The sequence below is a fragment of the Rhinopithecus bieti genome, unplaced genomic scaffold, assembly GCF_001698545.2.
Source record: "Rhinopithecus bieti isolate Rb0 unplaced genomic scaffold, ASM169854v2 scaffold_23283, whole genome shotgun sequence".
Lineage (NCBI taxonomy): Eukaryota > Metazoa > Chordata > Mammalia > Primates > Cercopithecidae > Rhinopithecus > Rhinopithecus bieti.
The window spans coordinates 1,115,807-1,132,431 of record NW_016810852.1 but is presented as its reverse complement, the minus strand read 5'-3'; positions in this window follow the sequence as shown (position 1 = coordinate 1,132,431).

Sequence of the window (16,625 nt, the reverse complement as noted above, 5' to 3'; positions counted from 1 at the left end):
AAAAAAAAAAAAAAAAAAAAAAAAGAAGTAGGCAGGCAGGAAGAAGTCATGCTGAAGCCAATATGAGAGTCCCAAGAGCATTGTCAATTATTACAAACAGTCTGAAAAGGTGTAAGAGTCTTAGAAGCAGCCAGGCCAAAGCAGGAGAGTAGAAAACATATCCAGCAGAGCACTTTTCACAGTGAGAGGGAATACGGTTATTGAATACAGTCTACAGTGATGTAACAGACCATGAGAAGCAAAGATCAGTCATAAAGCTAAGACACAAGAAGTAGGCACAACATAGGGCCACCTAAAAAACAGGTCAGGCTCTCAACTAAAGCCCCAGAATCACAGGTCCTCTATGGGAAAATGACAAACAGAGGTGCCAAATGGCCTAATCCTCCCCAAAATCTAAATCCAGCTAGAAGAATGGTTGGTTAGGCAGACTCAATGGGACTGGGCACATTGGCAGAGTTAGAGCCTGCTGTCATCAACCCAGAGCTCCTCACCTCCAAGTCTTTGATCATTAGGGACACAGTGTCCAAGACTAGACTTTGTGTGGGCACATCTTGCTGTGGCTGAACAAGGTGTTGCTACCCTCAGAGTCCAAATGGGTTTTCTTTGGTTTGGGAATTTAGTGGGCTTCTCTGTGAGTGATCTTCGTGGGCAGCCAGGAGGAGCTGGGGAAAACTGGAATTCACAGCTGGTAGTTTACTAAGTTTCCAAGTCAAAGTTCTACAAGGGGAAACCTACCATCTAAGCTGTAAATCATAGAGACTGCAGCTGTGCTTCCCTAGTCCAGGTTCAGAGAGATGACTTATATGGTACATGTGAGTTCTCTGACTCCCTCTGCTCGTAACGGTTCTGTTGCTTGTGTGTGCCTGCCAAGCATGGAGCACCAGCAAACAGGAAGCAGGGGAATTAATCATGTTGAACTTGAAGAACACTGTTTTCAACCCTAATGTTTGTCTTAGGAACCCTGCCACCCTCTAAGAAACAAGCTTGAGCTGTTCCACTCTGCTTTATTTCCCAGGGGTAGAGCTACCAGGTAGATGAGCAAAATCAAGGTATAATTTCATAACCCCTCACTTGGAAAGCTATGGCCCCATCCTATGTGACAACAGAATGCCAGATAAGAAAAGATTCAAGGAAAGAAGAAAGCGGCCAGAAAGAGAATAAATCCAACAGAATTTATTGAGTGCCCTTTAGGTATCAGGCCCTGTTAGGAGATTAGGTTACAAAGGTGAATAAGACATGGATTTCCCCTGCCCTTGGGGAGCTCTCAAGGGGTCAGGACAGACAGACATGTGCACATATAATAACAATTTAGTATGATGAGGGCTAAAGGGGAGGTAAGACTTAGCTCTTCCAAGGCAGTGAGGATGGAAGTGAAGTGGAGGCAAAGTGGGAGGTAGAAGCTTTCACAGAGAAAGCTCCATTTGAGGTGATCCTTAAAATTGAAGTATAAGCTTCTCTGGGAATGAGGGGAAAAGAGGAGCATTAGGCATCCCAGGTTAGACGCAAATTCATGTCCAAAGGATCAGAAGTCTGAAAATAGCCCTATGCCAGAGTAAAAAATACATTATATCTTGTGTGCTGATTGTTGGCAGTTTGATAGCGTGGCTAAGCCTCAACTTGGCACAAATTCCGTGACTTCTTGTCTTAAATATATTATATTCCTAAACTGATTTGATACACTTTCCTCCCCAAAACTATTCACATCACTGGACTCTCCTCATGAATGGCATCACAATCTTCCAATTGCCTGAACAGAACCTGGTTTACCCTTACATCCGCACTTATTTACCATCAAACCCCCAAGTTGTACGATTTTTATCTGCTTCTGGTCTATCAAGCCTTCCCCTCCTCCTCACAGTCTCTACTGTTATGAATTAAGCTCTGAGCTGCATCTTTACTTGTGTGAATCCCTCCAATAACTTTCTAACTCAACTACCTGTCCAGAGTCTGTGCCAAACTTAATTTTCCCTCTATATAGAAGCCTGACTTATGTTCATGAGATGAAAATCTAGTGTGTCTTTCCCAGGCTTAAAACCTTCCTGATCTCACCCTAGTTTTCAGGAGAGATAGACTACAACTCTTCATCACAAAATACAATTCACCATCTGACCTTTCCTCTTTTTCAGCCATCCTCCCCAATTCCTTCTAATGGTAAAAAAAAAAAAAAAAAAAAAAAAAAAAAAAAAAAAAAGCTGGAAATGTGATACTCTTTTTATTGTTGTGCCTCCATCTGAAATGCCTTCTATGTTTCATCATTCAGATAACTCCTAACCCTCCTTCAAAAAGCATCTCAGGTTTCTCCATCTCTAAAAAATCATTCCTGAAACTACAGCATGCATTGGATATCTTTAGTGCTTGGCCACATAATCCTGCAGTCGATGACTTCATTACTAGACTGTCTTCCCTGAAAGGATAGAATTTGCAGGTCAAGTCCGATCACTTATCAAACTGGATGTCTTCTATACTTGACATGATGCCTGGGCACAGAAGAGCCTAATTGTTGAATGAATGAATGAATGAATGAATGAATGAATGAATAAAATGTTTAAATAAACAAATGGCTCAATCACTTCATCATCAGTCAATCTACTGCTGCCCAAGGTCTCTGGCTAAACTCTCTATTAGTGGAAACTTACCCTGGGACATTTATAAGGAACTTGGAGAGCCAGCTGAATCAAATACAATCAAATTACTAATCAATTAATTCACTTCTCTGTTCTCTAAAATTAGGAGCATGTGAATGAATATGTATAAACATGTGTAATTATAGATACTTATGCACATAAATTACTGGCAGGGCTCTTGGTGTTATGCTCACAGAAGCAAGATGTTTATTTTCACCTGTCTTCATTGTAGAGCTGCCTCTGGAGCATCCTACTCAAAAGCAAAGTGGCTAAACACTCCTCCAATGTTATGACTTACTCATTGCCTGTTCTTTGATATTCTACTCTAAAAAGCATCAGAATTCCCCAGTGACATTCCTGGGTGGGATAGACTTATGGGATAAGAGGAGATGAAATGTGATATTGCTGGCTTTGAAAGTTTTTTCATATCCCCAGGAAGTTTGGTGTTCCTCTCGTCAGTCTTCTTTTCAAAGGATTAGTTGGTGATACTTACCAAGTTCTCCATTCCTTTGATTTTTAAAAAGAAGAAAGACTTTTTTTCCTTGTGTTATCATGTGGACAGGCTGAAATCAGTCAATTCTATTTCTAAAAATGCTCTCAAGACACTCACATCATGTGTTAAAACTCAATGTGGATCATTCATTGTGGTTCTGCGTTCACATTTGTTGTAGTCCCCTGACCACGAGCAAGATTTCGGGCAAATCTATCAGACTGATGGTAAGAGTCTCTGCAAACTCTGTGTCTTAAATGTTGGGGAAGCACGTCTGTAAAACCTTTGTGGGAAACCATAATGTGAAAAGAACAAGCTTTTGAAACCAAAAAAAAAAAAAATACTGGTTCAAACATCAGCTGCAATGTTTACTAGTTGTATAAACTTGAGCAAATTGATTAATTTTCTGAGCCTCTGCCTTCTAATATATAATAAGTAAAAAGTATTTCATAAACTGGTTAAAAGATTAAACACAATACCATAGGTAAAACATGCTATTGCTTTTAAACATCTAGCAAAATGCCTGATATTTAGTGAGCAACTAGTGACTGTCTCTTCTTCTATCTCAGGTGATGACTACACTAATAGGGAGTTGTTGTTCAATGGGTACAAAGTTCCAGTTATGCTAGATAAATAAATTACAGAAACATTATTCATTATGGTGTCTGTAGTTAATACAGTATTGTGATCATCAAAAATTGTTAAAAAATAGATTTCATATTGTATTTTAACACACACAGAAAAGAAATTCTAGAAGGTGATGGATATGTTTATTGTCTTGATTGCAATTATGGTATCACAGGTATTTGCATATGTTTAAACTCAAAAAAAATTATACACATTAAATATGTGAAGTTGTTTTTATACCAATTATACCTCAATAAAGCTATTTTAAAAAAGATAACATATCTTTAGTGAGTATTTGATTAAGTCCTCAAATTCTCAATTCCTGGATTTAAGTGAACTGTTGAAAGAGAATAAGATCTATTTTATACAAAATGTAGTCTCATACAAATACCAAAACTTCCACATAAAAATCAAGTACTAATAAGCATCAGCCAATTAGTCTACAAGAGAACTTATGACATGCTGTTTCTTGGTTATGAGCTTTCTTCAGTTCACAACGATACAATTTCTTTCATTGTGTAAATGGTAGGCAATCCCATAGTAGACTCATCTCATGTTTGCAAAGGTGAAGGTGACTTACAACTGACTACTGACCTCCTATGTTAGTTAAAGGTCAATAGAAATTCAAAGGAAAACTATGGTAGTACATGAGTTTATTAGGGACTGTAATTCAGTATTCTGCTAAGTCTTTCTGCTCTGCAATTATTGGCAATTATGTGAAAATCCCTAATGTCAATATATGCTTGGAGATCTTTGATAATACAATAAGACAAGATTGTTGATGCATCATCAATGTTGTCTTCAGTAGGTTATGGATTTCATTTGTTTACATTCTTGCTTTTTAATTTTGAAACACTATGAGCTTTGTTTTATCATTATCAATTACGTTTGTTGGTGGTTATTTCCTAAATATACCTTGTATAGTGATATACATGTTTGTCAAAATATTTTGCTGATTATTCAGATAAATAGGCTTCATATTTATTTTTTAGGTAAAAGATGAGGTATCACTCCTGCTTACCACCATCGCTACAAGATGGATACATAATTTCCCCAAAAATTTTCATCTACAGTAAAATCTCTTTACAATTAAACAAAAAAACTCTTATTTTGAAACTGAGGAAAATTAAAAGGTCATGATTATATTTTGCCTTGTATATAATCCTCTGATGAAAAGTTTAAGAACAGTTGGCCAATAGGGTGCCCATTATCTTTGGAAATAACTAGGAAATTGGCCAATTTATATTTTCTTCAGCATGAGAATTAATTTCTCATGGGCTCCTAATGAGTTTACTTTACTATTCGGGGAGCAATTATGCCATTCAGTGATTTATAGAATCCTCCCTGAGAACCTGAAAGAGAACAGGCTATCTATGATTATGAACTCATAAAGGATTTTACTCCTGCAGTATCAATCTAGTTATATTTATGGTTCATCAGGTGATCATTTAAACCCCCAGCAAGAGGCAGCAGAACTATTTGATTAGCTACTGTTCCAAAATAAACTTGAAAAATAGTGGTTCTATGTCAGTCAACCCCAGCAAAGGAAGCTGTAGGGTCAAACACCTGTTCAACTCAAATGTCCTTTAGGATTTTGTGTATGTGTGAACTGAGATGTAACTTTTCAGTAGTAAACTGCTCTCTCAGATACCACAGGATATATTGATTTCCCATTAGTAAACCCCATAGCATAAAAGAGAGACCTAGAGGACACGTTTATAAAGAGTTAAGGCTACTATTTTGTCACAAAATCATAGGCTGTTGTCACAAAATCATAGGCTGTTACAGCTATAAGAAGTCTTGGAGTTTATTTAATCTAAGCTTCATATATATATATATACATATATATATATATATATATATATATGTGTATATATATATATATAAAACCCTGGAGAACCACAACCTAGAGAAGTAAGGCAACCCAGCTGGCTCATAATATAAATTAGTAAATTGTCCAATCACCTATTCCATTTATTGATTAATGTACAAAACATTATCCTGCCAGGAGTGTAGCTCATACCTGTAATCCCAGCACTTTGGGAGGCCAAGGCAGAAGGATTGCTTGAGTCCAGGAGTTTTAGACAAGTCCAGGCAACACAGTGAAACCCTCCCTGTCTCTACAAAAAAAAAAAAATTTAAATATTTGCCAGGTATAGTGGTGCATCCTGTATTCCCAGCTATTTGGGAAGCTGAGGCACTGGAGCCCAGGAGATTGAGACTGCAGTGAACTGTGTCCAGCCTAGGCAACACAATGAGGCCATATCTCGAAGAAAAAAAAATATTATCCTAAGGTCTCTGCTTAACTCTCATGTCCATTGTGTCTTCTTTTTTGATTCCCTTATTATTATATTCTTTAATCAAGGCCCAGAATTTTTCTGCTTTATATTCTTTCATCTGGAATATACTTACATCATTTTTCCTCCTAGTGAATTCCTATTCCTCCTTCAAAATCCAATTTATAAATAAGTTCTTCTAAAATATCATCTTTGAACATCACCCTGTATCAGTCCAACATTGCTGTGGAAAGAAAAATATCTATATCTAACTGGCATACAACAATGACCATTTATTTCTTGCTCATCAGTTTGGAACTTGACTGATCTAAACTGAATTTAGAGAGGTAATTTTGCTTCAAGCTACAGATCTGTGGGTCTACATCTTGTGTCTTCAAGTCTCTCATCTTCCTGAGAAACTCGTTGGGAACTGGAGCAAAGGTGACTTGCTATGTTTTAGCAAAGAGACTGGTGGCATTTTGCCCTTGCCCTAGAGATTTGTGGAACTTCAAACTTGAGAGAGATGATTTAGGGTATTTAGAAGAAGAAATTTCTAAGCATCAAAGCATTCAAGATGTGACTTGGATGCTGTTAAAGGTATTTAGTTTTAAAAGGGAAACGGAGCATAAAAGTTTGGGAAATTTGCAGCCTGACAATGCGATAGAAAAGAAAATCCCACTTTCTGAGGAGAAATTCAAGGTGGCTGCAGAAATTTGCATAAGTAACGAGGAGCCAAATGTTAATCCCCAAGACAATGGGGAAAATGTCTCCAGGGCATGTCAGAGGTCTTCACAGCAGCCCCTCCCATCACAGGGTCAGAGGCCTACAAGGAAGAAGTGGTTTTGTGCACTGGTCCCAGGGTCCCCATGCTGTATACAATCTAGGGACTTGGTGCCCTGTGTCCCAGCCACCACAGCCATGTCTGAAAGGAGCCAACACAGAGTTTGCACCATGGCTTCAGAGGGTGAAAGCCTCAAGCCTTGGCAGCTTCCACGTGGTGTTGAGCTTGCCAGTACAAAGAAGTCAAGAATTGGCATTTGGGAACCTCCACCTAGATTTCAGAGGATGTATGGAAACACCTGGATGTCCAGACAGAAGTCTGCTGCAGGGGCAGGGCTGTCATGGAGAACCTCTGCTAGGGCAGTGCAGAAGGGAAATGTGGGGTCAGAGTTCCCACACAGAGTCTCTACTGGGGCACTGCCTAATGGAGCTGTGAGAAGAGGGTCACTTTCCCCCAGACCCTAGAATGGTAGATCCACTGACAGCTTGCACCGTGTACCTCAAAAGGCTGCAGACACTCAATGCCAGCTCATGAATGCAGCCAGGAGGGAGGCTGTACCCTGCAAAGCCACAGGGACAGAGCTGCCCAAGACCATGGGAACCCACCTCTTGCATCAGCATGACCTGGATGTGAGACATGGAGTAAAGGAAATCATTTTGGAGCTTTAAGATATGACTGCCCCATTGGATTTTGGAGTTGCATGGGGCCTGTAGCCCCTTTGTTCTGAACAATTTCTCCCATTTGGAATGGCTGTATTCACCCAATGCCTGTACCCCCATTGTACCTAGGAAGTAACTAACTTGCTTTTGATTTTATAGGCTCGTAGGCAGAAGAGACTTGCCTTGTCTCGGGTAAGACTTTAGACTGTGGACTTTTAAGTTAATGCTGAAATGAGTTAAGCCTTTGGGGGACTGTTGGGAAGGCATGATTGGTTTTGGTATGTGAGGATGTGAGATTTGGGAGGGGCCAGGGGCAGAATGATTTGGTTTGGCTGTGTTGCCACCAAAATCTTACCTTGAATTCCCATGTGTTGTAGGAGGGAGCCAGTGGGAGATAATTGAATCATGGGGGCAGGTTTTTCCCAGGCTGTTCTTGTGATAGTGAATAAGTCTCATGAGATCTGATGGTTCTGTAAGGGAGAGTTGCCCTGCACAAGCTCTTCCTTTGTCTGCTACCATCTATGTAAGACATGACTTGCTCCTCCTTGCCTTCCACCATGATTGTCAGGCTTCCCCAGTCATGTGGAACAGTAAGTCCATTTAAACCTCTCTCTTTTGTAAATTGCCCCAGTCTCTGGTGTGTCTTTATCAGCAGCATGAAAATAGACTAATATACAAAGCTCACAAAATTAGAGTTGAGACTCAAACCCAAGGCTAATTCCAAAGAATCTTATTTTCTTCACTATATTGTAATCTTTCTTATTTGATTAGGAGCTCAAGCAAGACATTAATCTGATTTGCCTGCCATTAGCCCATAACTAGGGCAGTGCCTGGTACGTAGTAAGAACTAAATACTCATTTACTGAATTGAATTACTCCAAGTCTCATTTGTCTTTCCACCCTTATATCTCACTTCTCTAGATAAACTCTCCACTCAGGAGGACCAACAAGTGCTAAATTATCATATGCCTCTGCCCTTCTTCATGCCATTTCTAATTCTCAATTATTCAAGCATTAATACCCTATCACTCATCTAAAACGTTCACCCATCCCTATCTTATACAGACAAAACCTAGGAGGCTAGATTGTGAAATACATTGTTATATTTGACTCTGTGTATGGCTGGAGTGAGCTGGACCATGATATCTGTGCTTCCACTGAGTGCCCAGAGGCTTTTATTGAATTCATCTTGTCTATTAAGTGAAAAGGGATGATCTAGGGTGAAAAGCATGTTTTATTTATATCATAATCATTCTTTCCAGGATGGTAGTCATAAGGACTGGAATGACACACCATATTTCATAAATATGGAAGTTTTGCCATAATAGAAAAATTCCTGTATTAAATTAAAAATCTGTATTCTGTGCTAACTCATTCATTATCTCAACATTGCCTCCTCTCACTAATCACCTCCCCTCTCAGTTGTGTTGTCTGTTAAACTGAGGAGTTGCATGCTCCCCAATGGAGAGAATTAAATTCTCTATGTCAAAGAAGCTATTAGTAGTAAGCAAATATATTTGGAAAATGTAAAACTCACTAGTTATTAAAGAAACACAAATTATATGTGTCTTCATATTTACAAATAAAGAGGCTAAATATAATGTATACTGTATTTATATGCTGTATTTTTAAAGTATTATTTAATGTCAAATAAATTTTAAAAGGACAAATAAATTTTAATTTTAAAACTCATATTCTCATAATGGCAAAGGAGAATGCAAACTGAACATGACTGTAAAAAATAATTTGGTAACATAATTCAAAAGAAATGTGTCCTATGAATGAAGATATTTCCTAAAGAAGAAAGCATAAGAATAATCTATACAATATGTGAAAACTAATTATGTTAACTCAGCATATCATTTAACATAGACCATTACCCAGGCATAAAAAGTATAACTCTATAGCACATGGAAAACTATAGAGTATAGAGCAACTATATCCAGCAATTTCAAATGTAAAACAAGTAAAACAAAAAATTATAACTACTTATACAATTAGGTAAAATGTATGCTTTATGGTTGACTAAGTGCTATAAAATTATTCTGAAATTGAAGTGGCTGAAATGAATAAAGGTTAATTTCTCACTCATATCGTAGTCCAATTAAGGTCAGCAAGGAATTCTGGGTGTTGTCTGCTCCACACAGTGATTTAGGAACCCCATATTCTTCCAACTAGTGGCTCTACCACTTCCTAGAACCTCATTTTCTAGATCCTCCTTCTTTGGAAGGCAGACATAGAAAGTGAGAGCGTGAAGAGGCTTACCTGCTCTTAACTGCCCCCACCTATAACGATAAACATGGCTTCTGCTCATGGACATTCCCAAAAACAAGTCACATGTCCCCCAGCCCCAACCTGATAAAGGGGACTATAAGATATAATATATGTGCGTGCCCAGGAAGAAGTCAAAGTGGGTCTGGTGAGCTTATGGCCAGTCTGTGCCACAATATGTAAATAAATGGATAGGGAAAAGATGTAAAAATGAAAAAGAGTTTATAAAGAGATAGGTTTACTTGCTAAGTAAAAGGTTAATTTACTTAAAGAATAGACAATTTAGGCCAGGGATGGTGGCTCATACCCGTAATTCCAGTACTCTAGGAGGCTTAAGTGGGTGGACTGCTTGAGGCCAGAAATTCTAGACCAGCCTGGCCAACATAGTGAAACCCCATCACTACTAAAAACATTAGCTAGGCATACTGGTGCATGCCTGTAATCCCAGCTACTTGGGAGGCTGAGACAAGAGAATTGCTTAAACCTGGGAGGTGGAAGTTGCAGGGAGCCGAGATCATGCCACTGCACTCCAGCCCGGGAGTATGTAAAAGATATAAGTGTATAGAATAAAAATCAGCTTAAAATACTAGAATTAGGTTAAATAATGTTTAAGGCCAATTCCATCTCTAATAGCCAACAATTGGTAATTGCAGCATATTGAGATTTTATAATACAATCTCATCTTTGTCCATACTTTCTCATGTCTTCTAAAAATCTGGACCTCAAGAAATATGGTCTAAATTTTGCAGAGTATTTAATGGGAGATCTAAAGCCTGGGCACTCTCTAATAGGATAGAAAAAATTAATTAAGCTCCATATGCAATTATAACTTTGCTGGTTATTAAGAATGATGAGAATTATACAGCTATGATCACTGGCAGTGCTATTAATGGGTTTCTTGATGACATAACATTTGTTTAATGGAAGTGTCTCCTTTTATGTACAAGTGCCATCTGAGGGCAATTTGTCATTGTTATTAATTTAAGATCATTTGATCTGTCACTCAATCCTGCATCTAATTAAAAAGGGGAGGATGGCATAAGCTTCCACCTCAGATCCCTGCCAGGCAGCGAAATTTAATAATGAAAATAAAATTGGGACAAACATCAAAGTATTTTTAAAGGGTCAGGCCCCTAAAATAACACAAAAGACCAGAAGCATAGTACAAAGATAAAACTGATTTTTTTTCCTTCCAGAAAGATGAAATGTATGCAGTTTGGGTCATTAGAGATAAAAATTCTTTGCACGCAAATTAAAGTGATTATTTCTTTCTTATAACGAAATGATGAGAGTTACTGAATGTTTTTCACATGGGCACTGCTGCCAAGCAGTAATGAACACACTGGAACAATCACATTTGAACAGGATTTGTAGCACAAAGGTGATTATATCTGTTTTCTGGGGCTGGCATAAGAAAATGACACAGATTGGATAGCTTAAGGCACAGAAGTTTATTTTCTCATAGTTCTGGGGGCTGGAAGTCCAATATCAAGGTGTTGGCAGTTTTCATTTCTCCTGAGGCCTATCTCCTTGACTTGCCTTCTTACTGTGCCCTCATGTGGCTTTTTCTTTCATCCCTGCTGGCTCTATCTCTTTTTTAGGGACATTGGTCATATCAGATTAGGACTCTATCATTATGACCTCATTTAACTGTAATTACCTCTTTCAAGGTCCTGTATTCCAAATACAGTCACCTTGGGGATTAGGGCTCCAACATAGGAAATGGGAAGTGGGGAGAAACAATTCAGTCCCTAACAGTGATCATATTAACTTTTTAATTCCAAACACAGATGAAATGAAACACATCTCCAAAATCCAGGCTTCCATTTCACACTGAATCTAGAAGGAAAGACAGGCAAAATAAATATGTCCTCTCTCTCCTGCAAAAAAGTGTATCCCCTGTAATAATGACTGCTTTTCTACCACACTTTTTCAGCTTGTGCCTCCCATTTTGCAGATGAAAGGATCTAGGAGAGAGGTTTGTTAACCTCTCCAAAGTCACACAGTCACTACATTTCTATTCAAATTCTTCTTATTCCTGTTACCATTGTCCTATACTATAGTATATATTGTCATCCTTGTACTATAATCTGTAAGATTTAGGACTGTGGTAAGCACAGAGGTACTCAGGAGACAGAGAGGGATTAGGAGAGACAGCGTGGAGGCCAGCTCTATGTGCCCTGCAGCCACATCCCTGACTAAGGAGGCAGTAAAACAGTTCCCAGATGAAAAGTGCAAGTGAAGTGCAAGAGCCCCATGGATGCTGATCCAGTTAACCAGACCCCTGACATAGGAGAAGATGTAGATGTAAGGGCAGACAGAGGAGGGCAAATCTGACACATTGATTGAGATACCCATGGTTGAACCAGAAAGAAATGCTGAGGCTGTAAGATTAAATGGGACCCAGTAAACTGTGTGCATTACTGACAGGGATCTAAAAGTAAATGACAAGGTGAAAGAATGAAAGAAGACAGTGGAGAGGGTGAAGAAGACGGGCAGTATACCAAGAAAAAGCTTTTGAGTTCCTCCTCTTACTACCTTACACAAAAGGCAGTATGGCATACATTTGAGAACATAGTATCAGATCCATACCACATGGGCCAAGGTCTGGTTCACCCACTTCCTGGTTGGGTGAGTCTGGGAAAACTAACATCCTGTGACTTTGACTCCTTTTTATCCTGTGCCTTCCTTCTTTATAAAAGAACCAATAATAGTATCTCTTCATAGGATTGTTAAAAGGATTCAGAGAAATAATACAGGGAAATCAGTCAGTAAATGCACAGTAAATGTTTCCTACTTATTACGAGCTTCCTAGCACTGGGCACAAGCTTTCAACTCTGTTTCAAGCTCTTCATCTGTAAAATGGAGAAAACCGTACTTTTTCAAAAGGTTGCTGTGATAAATATTTTTGCTTGTATAACTTTATTTATATATGTATTTAGTAAAAGTACATACATAAAATTATAAATAATTTACATATAAACATAATGTTAACGTTATAGTGTATATACTATTTATATATAATTATGGATAATTCTATTTGAATGTTTATATATACACATATACATCAAATTTATCATTTGCTGATATACTTAGAAGTAATAGTAGTAACATACCAAAAGGTAGCTACCAAAGGGGAAAGGATGGGAGTGGTCCTCCCCAGGTGTTCATAATAATGGGATGCACTGTTTGCAGAGAATTCTAACAATAATAAAACCAACCAAGAGTTAATTTATATTCTGTTATAACCATGTCCTGTGTATTAGTCTGTTCTCACACTGCTAATAAAGACATACCCAAGACTGGGTAATTTATAAAGGAAAGAGGTTTAATTGACTCACAGTTTCACTTGGCTGGAGAGGCCTCACAATCATGGCAGAACGTGAATGAGGAGCAAAGTCACGTCTCACATGGCAGCAGGCAAGAGAGCTTGTGCAGGGGAACTCCCTTTTATAAAACCATGAGACCTCATGAGACTTATTCATTACCACAAGAACAGTATGGCAGAAACCACCCCCATGATTCCATTATCTCTGCTTGGTTCCATCCTTGACACATGGGGATTATTACAAATCAAGGTGAGATTTGGGTGTGGACACAGCCAAACCATATTACCCTAGCAATTCTAAACAATATCACTGATACAATACTTCTCTCCACTGTAGCAGACCACTTCCAGAACCCCATCATCTCCCCCAGCCTTCCCACCCCTGCCCCTGCTTCAGAGATGCTCTGTATATATCTAATACTCTGGTCAGTGGAATGAACCAAGTAGACCCTAGACAAGTACAAGCTTAACATATATCCAGTGGTAAAAACAGCTACTTGATTGAGAATTTCTTACATGTGTGAAGTACTTACTTCTGGAATGCCCAGAGGAAGAGTCACTAATTTGCTATTGTCAAGGTTGAGTCGCCCTGATTGAGATGTGACTCGAGTTCACTGTGTGCCTGCTGTCAATGAGCTATCAGCCCTGGCTGCCATGAGAATCACCCAGGGAGCTACAGAAAGGATCAATATCCATGCCCCACTTTAGGCCTTTTAAAGTGGAATTTCTGAGGGAATGATGCCTGGTCACTGGTACCGTTGAAAATCTGCTCAAGTAATTTTACCAGGTAGCCAGGCATGGGAAGGGCTGAGCCAGGTGATATGGCATGATAATCCTGGCATTAAACTCACAGGTCTAATGGGGTCACCTCTCTGTGTCTCATTTTCTCATCTATAAAAAGAGAATAAGAGAACCCATCTCAGAATGTTATTGTGATGGATAAAAGAGATAAACTATACAAGGCATTTAGAACAGTGCTTGATGCCCAACAAGAATTTAATAAATGCAGGCTGTTATAATCATAACAGCACTTATGCACATGGCCCTGTCGGGGAGCTCTCACTGTCCATTACAGACATGAGCAAACAGGTTCAGAAAACTTCGTTGTTTGTCCAATCACAGATCTTGTAAGTGAAAAAGCAAGAAATTGATTCTAAACTTAGCGCTCAACAGTAATTTGTATGACACCCAGATACTTTGGTCTTTATTGAGCACCTACTTGAATACAGTTTGGCGTTTAAATGCCTACTGAATACAGAGTTTGACATATGACTGTAAAGTCTTCTCTCACAATTATTAACCATTACTTGCCTATCACATATTTCTAGTCCGCACCACACTTTACACCCAGGCCAATAGGATCCTGCCTGGGCCCCCAACTCAGGGCGCATCATTAAAATATTTTCTAAGACCTCCCTCTGAGAGGGCCAGATCTGGACAGCTAGGTGGGGCACCCCGAGCTCAATTAGCTCCCGAGTGGACTCCTGTTCCAACTTGGAGCCCATCACTTCCACTGTCTTGTTTGGTTTTCCTTCAGTGGAATTGCATAAGATTGGGTTGCCAGATGGAGCCAACATGCTGATAAGGGGTGACTCAAATTGTTTATATATTTAAGAATCCCACAAAAATATTGGCTTGTTCATATACACTCTAGAGGCATCCCTAAAATGTACTGTACCTAAAATGTACCATGATCAAAAAAGGTACATTTTCAGCTGGAACAAGCAAATGTTTTCATGGGAGCCATTGATTCGTGCATTTTCCTAAGTCTACAGGTTTTCTATTTACATAAGTCAAAGAAAACAATTCAACAAACATATGGATATTCAGGAAGAGAGTCATAGTGCCAGGTGGAAAGAAGAGTAAGAGGTAAACAGTAAATACAAAAAGATATTCGTGAATCTCATTCAAAAGACATATTCCTGCATTCTATGACCTCCTAGGCCAGGGGGTAGACAAGTAGAGAGTATCTGGATTTATACACCATATCTGTGCCCACTTAATATCTGAAACTCAGTTTTCTCAGCTGTAATATAAGGCTAATAACAGTACCCACTGGATAGAATTGTTGAGGGGAATAAATGAGATTAATAGGTAGTCAATAGCCCAACGCAATGTAACTTAGTAACATAATACTAATTGTACTAATAGTTACATTAGTAACATTGTCAATACTCCTTAAATGTTGGCCTCAAAGCAGTTTATAATCAGTGCCAGGAGAAAGCTACAAACAGTCTATGCAAGGAACAACTAGAAGAGAAAAACAATTCCCTGGGAAAATATGGAATTGAAAGAGTTGCTCCCAACCTGGCCTTAGAAGGAAAAGTGTAGCTTGTCCAAATCATGAATAAGAATTTGGGGGTGGGGATGAGGGACGAGCAAAGAGAAAGTCCACAGGGACTACCAGGAGCCATGAGGGGCAGAGTGGCAGGTGGACAGCCGAGTGAAGGTTTTAAGTGGTAGGCTAGTGATAAGCCTTAAAACCTATCCCAGAAATCCACAGACAAGCCTTTCGATCTTTCCTGATAAGTCTTCAATAACCACTGCTGGCATGATGTTTGGTTAATGAATTTTGACAGCTGCCATGTATGTGAGCAGCAAAGAAATTACATTTGCAACACCAAAAACAGGCATCACTGACCAAAAAGCAGTCCAGCCTCTAGGTGACAGGTGAACCACTTAATAACTAGACAACAGATAAAAGAAGGAAGAAAGGCATCACCTTAGTCCAGGCCTGAGAGCTGATGAAATTCTAGGCTGTATCTGCACTCCACAGCCTCACTTTTGTCACCTTTTGGTGCCTTCTCCAGCTCCTATTGTTGGTCCCACAGGTGCCCCTCAGCAGCAGGCCTGGCCCTGGCCTTGTTTGCAGGCCAGTTCTGTCAGACACAGTGTGCTTAGCAGCAGCAGCGGCAGCAGGATCTGATGGGGCTTAGAGTCAAGTCAAAGCCCTACCATCAGACGTGGAATGTCAGCCCAGCCCTTGAGGTTCTATGTGGATATCTGGCTTAAAGTGTCGGGTACATCCTGGATAGCCTCTTGTGAGGTATCCTCACCTGCCCCCACCTGTCTCACCTTCTGAGTCCACAGCTTCTGTGCAGTTCCCCTTTCCAGTCAGTCAGTTCCCCTCTAAAATGGTGGTGCTCCCCTGATCTCTGTTTGGACTCTGGGTTTGAAGCCCCACCAACTCTGGGCACTGTCCTCCCACCTGGTAAGCGGGGACAATCATATATGGACAGATACCACATACTCACGACTGCATAGCTCCTAACTCTTCTGCTGTCCTCTGGATAAAAGTGGCAAAAGAACTCGAGAGGACCTGTTTATACAACTAAAGAGACCTTCTCTGTTCTAAACTACTCAATCGAACTTGGTCTATGGGTGAGGATTCAACAAAAGTTGTGGGAATCATTTGCCCATTATTACATGATATAGCAACAATATCTGATTCTCTACCATGCTCAGGAGGAGAATTCATTCCAAGTAGAGCTAAAAATCAGGATGCTTCTCAGCCTCTTATTTCCTATTCTAGCTGAGATCTTTATTCAGCAGCTCCTGCCAGGGGATTA